This window comes from Penaeus chinensis, chromosome 40 (assembly GCF_019202785.1).
Source record: "Penaeus chinensis breed Huanghai No. 1 chromosome 40, ASM1920278v2, whole genome shotgun sequence".
Classification (NCBI taxonomy): domain Eukaryota; kingdom Metazoa; phylum Arthropoda; class Malacostraca; order Decapoda; family Penaeidae; genus Penaeus; species Penaeus chinensis.
In genome coordinates, this window is record NC_061858.1 from 18,944,855 (window position 1) to 18,950,366 (window position 5,512).

A 5,512-nucleotide genomic window follows, 5' to 3' on the forward strand; every position below is an offset into this window, starting at 1 on the left:
AAGAGAGAAATAAGAGGAGGGAGGAGGAAGAGAAGAAGGAAGGAAAGAAAGAGAGAGAAAGAAGAGAGAGAAAAGAGAAGGAAGTGAAGAAGAGAGGAGAGGAAAATGAGGAAGGGAAAAGAAAAGGAGGAGGGGAAAAGGAGGAGGAGGAAAGAAGAGAGGAGAGAAGAGAGGGAAAAAAAGAGGAGAGGAAAGAAGAAGGAGAGGAAAGGAAGAGAGGAGAGGAAAGAAAGAGAGGGAAAAAGAGAGGGGGAAAAAGAGGAAAGAAGAGAGGGAAAAAGAGGAAAAAAAAAGGAAAAAAGAGGAGGAGGGGAAAAGAGGAAAAAAGAGGAGGAGAGAGGAAGAGGGAGGAGAGAAGGAGAAAAAAGAGAGGAGAGGAAAAAGAGGAAGGGGAAAAAGAAGAAGGAAAAAAAGGAAAGGGGGAAAAGGAAAGGAAAAAAGAGAAAGGAAGAAAAAAGGGAGGGGGGAAAAAAGAGTGTGTTGATGTGGGTCGGAGGGGGTGATGTACTTCGTGTACCGGGGGGTTTGTGTGTATGTGTGTAGTGTGTGTGTGTGTGTGTGTTGTGTGTGTGTGTGTGTGTGGTGTGTGTGTGTGTGTGTGCGTGTTTATCTTTGCATATGTGTTTGTTTTTATATCTGTGCTTCTGTGCGCATGTTTTTTTTTTTTTTTTCTTTTTTCTCTTTACAAGACAATAAGTTATTTTTAATGTTATCAGTATATCTCTGAAGCTGACGAGATCTGTTTAAAAAAAAAAACGCATCGCCTTCTCAGCAACTCGCTCGATGTCTCCTGCCTGTCCGGGGCTCGGCCGAACTCCAAGCCAGAGCGTGCTTGACGAATGTTTTTTGTCCCCGTCTCTGTGACCTCTAATTGCCTTCTGTAGCGCGGCTACAGACGGATTTGAGGCGTTATTTTCTGTGGGGGATGCAGGATGGATCTTGTATTTTTTGTTTGTGTTTTATTTTATTCGTCTGTTTATTTATTTATTTATTTATTTGTTAGATTTATGTGGGTTAGATGGATTCATTATTGTATCTGGTTGTTATGATTTTTTTCTTAGTTTCCACAGTGATGACTGTAGATAAATAAATAGAATGACAGATAATTTTTTTGAGAAATAGGGTAGATAGGTAAGTAGGTAGATATATAAGTAGATAAATAGATAGGTAGATAGGTAAGAAGGTAGGTAGGTAGGTATTAATAGGTAAGTGGGTAGTAGGCGATAAAATTATAAAGATAGATAGTTTTTTGGGACATAGACCTGGGGAAAAAGGCTATGGCATTTGGGATAAAATTTAGGGATGCGGATACAAATGACGCTTTAAGATATACATTCATGTATACAGCAGTAAAACAAAGAGAGAGCCAAGAAAAAAATCCAAATACATTCAGATGATGAGAAGTGAAATAATACAAAGGTATAGAAATAAAATTAAATAAAGTAAATAGAATCAGGAACGAAATCCACGTAATGACGTCATCTCCACCCCTTCCACTCCCCCTCCACCTCCACTCCCACTTTCCTCCTCCCCTCCCCTCCCCTTCCCTCCCACCCTCCCCTTCCCCTCCCTTCTCTTTCCCTTCGCCCCCCCCTCATCTCCCCTCAAATTCTGCCCCCTCCCCTTGTCCCCGTCCTCCTCCCCTCCTCCCCCCTCCTCCCCTCCTCCTCCCCTCCTCCTCCTCCTCCTCCTCCTCCTCCCCTCCCCCTCCTTCTCCTCGTTTCCCCCTTCCTCCTCCCCTTCTCCCCCCCTCCTCCTTCTCCTCCTCCTCCTGCCCTCCTCGTCCTCCTCCCGTCCTCCTCTTTCCCCCCCTCCCTCCCTCCCTCCCCCCCTTCCCTCCCTCCCCTCCTCCTCCTCCTCCTCCCTCCCCTCCTCCTCCCCTCCTCCTTTTCCCCCTCCTCTCCTCCTCCCCCCCTCGTCCTCCACCCCCTCCTCCTCCTCCTCCTCCTCCTCCTCCTCCTCCTCCTCCTCCTCCCTCCTCCTCCCCTCCTCGTCTCCCCTCCCCTCCCCTCCTCCCCCTCCTCCTCCCCCTCCTCCTCCTCCTCCTCCTCCTCCTCCCCCTCCTCCTCCTCCTCTCCCCGCCTCCTCCTCTCCCCTCCCATCCCCTCCCTCCCTCCCTCTCTCCCTCCCCCTCCCCCCTCCTCTCCCTCCTCCTCCTCCTCCCCTCCCACCTCCTCCTCCTCCTCCTCCTCCTTCTCCTCTCCTCCCGTCCCTCCCCCCCCCTCCCTCCCTCCCTCCCTCCCTCCCCCTCCCTCCTTTCCCTCCTCCTCCCTCCTCCTCCTCCTCTCCTCCTCCTCCCTCCTCCTCCTCCTCCCCTCCTCCTCCTCCTCCTCCTCCCCTCCTCCTCCTCCGCTCCTCCCCCCTCCTCCCCCCCCCTCCTCGTCCCGTCCTCCTCCTCCTCCTCCTCCTCTCCTCCTCCTCCTCCTCCTCCTCCTCCCCTCCTCCTCCTCCGCCCCCCTCCGCCCCCCTCCTCGTCCTCGCCTCGTTTTCCCCCCTTTCCCCCTCCCCTCCTCCCCTCCTCCCCTCCTCTCCCCTCCTCCTGCTCCTCCTCGTCCTCCTCCCTCCCCCCCCCTCCCTCCTCCTCCTCCTCCTCCTCCTCCTCCCCGCCTCCTCCCTCCCCGCCTCCTCCTCCTCCTCTCCTCCTCCTCCTGCTCCCCTCCTCCTCCTCCTCCTCCTCCTCCCTCCTCCTCCTCCTCCTCCTCCTCCCTCCTCCACCCGCCTCCTCCTCCCCTCCTCCTCCTCCTCCTTCCTCCCTCCTCCTCCTCCCCTCCTCCCCCCCCTCCTCCCCCCCTAATCGTTCGTCGTCGCCCGTCCTCCTCCTCCTCCTCCTCCTCCTCCTCCTCCCGCCATCCTCCCCTCCCCTCCCCTCCTCCTCCCCCCTCCTCCTCCCCTCCCCTCCCCCCCCTCCCCACCTTGGAGGAGTGGCGGAGAACCGAACCGAACTTTACGCCGTTCTTGTTCGGAATCTTGCGAAATAGAAGGTTTATGGGAAATGATGGATAATGCGTAAGGTTTTTAGAGGAAGGGGGAGGGGGGGGGAAAGGGGAAAGGGGAAAGGGGAAGGGGGAAGGGGAAGGGGAAGGGGAAGGGGGAAGGGGAAGGGGGAAAGGGGGCTGGGGCTCAGGACATGGGGCAAGGGGGGCGGGGGCAGGGGGGCAGGGGCAGGGGGCAGGGGGAGAGGGGAGAGGAGGGAGGAGAAAGGGTAAGGGGGGAGGATGAGGAGGGGAGAAGCGAATGGAAGGAGAGAGGGGAAAGGGGGTGGGGGAGGGAGGAGGATGGAAGCGGGAGGGGGGGAAGAGGGGAAGGGGAAGGGGGAGGGGGAGGGACGAGGGGAAGGGGAAGGGAGAGGGGAAAAGGAAGGGGAGGATTAAGGGTGTGGGTGTGGTGGCGGTTAGTCATTTGCAGGAAGTGCATTTGCTGCAAGTGTTCTTTGATATGTCATTTTTGTGTTGGTTTGTTTTCTCTGGTATTTGTTAGTGGTGATCAAAATGAATACATATGTGTGTGCGTGTGTCGTGTGTTGTGTGTGTGTGTGTTGTGTGATGTTTGTGATGTGTGTGTGTGTGTGATGTGTGTAGTGTATGTGTAATGTTGTATGTGTGTGTGTGTGTGTGTGTGTTGTGTGTGTGTGTTGTGTGTGTGTGTGTGGTGTGTGTGTGTGTGTGTGTTGTGTGTGTGTGTGTGTGTGTGTGTGTGTGTATGTGTATGTGTGTGTGTGTGTGTTTCTGCTTCGTTCCCTTTCTGGAAACAGATTTCTAGAAGATGAACCTTGACGTAAGAGTATGCTGTACGCTATTATCATTATTTGTTATTATTTTCCCCCTCTCCACGAATACCATCTTCCCTTTCACTTCTCCTTGCCCCCGCGGTTCGGTCCGACATTTCCGAGTTCAAAGCGGAGAGAAAAAGATAAATATGAAGGAAATATTATCAAGACAATCAGTAATGCGGAGAAGAACAAATGCTTCGCTGGCGGAATTCACGCTCTGCTGGACAGGTGGGGGCGAGTGGGGCTCGGGGTATGGGTGTAGGTATATATGTCTGCATGTATGTTACATATATATTATAATTATTATATATAAACATTATATATATATGTGTGTGTGTGTGTGTGTGTGTGTGTGTGTGTGTGTGTGTGTGTTGTGTGGTGTTTATATGTATATACATACACACACACACTAAAGCTATATACATACATACATACAACATACATACATACATACATACATACCTAACATACATACATACATACATACAACATACATAAAATACATACATACATAAAAATACATACATACATACATACATACTAGGTACGTACGTACGTACGTACGTACGTACGTACATACATACATACATACATAGATACATACATACATACATACATACATACATACATACATACATACATACATACATACATACATACATACATACATACATACATACATACATACATACGTACATTATCGCATACACGAACGTAGGAATGAGAAGAAAAGAGAATGATAAGAAAAGAGAAGGTGAAGGAAAGAGAGGGAGAAGGAAAGAGAAGAAGACTGATAGAGACGGAGAACGGAAGAGAGGGAGAAGAAAAGAGACGGAGAACGAAAGAGAGGGAGAAAAAATGAGAGTAAGGAAAGAGACGGAGAACGAAAGAGAGGGAAAAGAAATGAGAGTAAAGAAAGAAACGTAGAACGAAAGAGAGGGAGAAGAAAAGAGAGGAAGGAAAGAGACGGAGAACGAAAGAGAGGGTGAAGGAAAAGACGAAGAAATTTCGACAGACAATGATTAGGTAACGATTCCCGCTGGCGCATGACGTTCTATCTCGTAGTCCTTGAACCGGCGACTACCTAGCCCTTAGTAGGCAGTCGGCGCTCGTCCCTAATGAACGGTTGAACACGCGTTCATATCTTGGCATTTTTAAAAAATACACCCCCCCCATCGTCCTTCGTCCTTCCCCTCTCCCTCCTCCCTCCCCTCTCCCTCCTCCCTTCCCTCTCCCTCCTCCCTTCCCTCTCCCTCCTCCCTTCCCTCTCCCTCCTCCCTCCCCTCTCCCTCCTCCCTTCCCTCTCCCTCCTCCCTCCCCTCATTCCACGCTTGCGTTTGTTGTGCCGCTCTCTCGATCTAGTTTTGAGTTAGTGGTTTTCGTTATATTTCTTTTTTTCTTTTCTTTTTTCTTTTATCACCACTCAGGTGTAATATTTTCTTTCTTTCCTTCTCTCTTTCTTCCGGGTTTTTTTTTCTTTTTCTGTCCCTCTTTTATCTATTCACTTTTCCCTTCGGCTGTCCCCTCTTTCCACTTCTGTTTCCACTATCATCACCATCACCATTACCCCCACCATCATCATCATTATCATCATCATCATCATCATCATCATCATCATCATCATCATCATCATCATCATCATCATCATCATCATCATCATCATCATCATCATCATCACTATTACCATTATCGTCATCATCTGTACCATCATCTTCCATCATAATCGTTATTAAACTTTACACG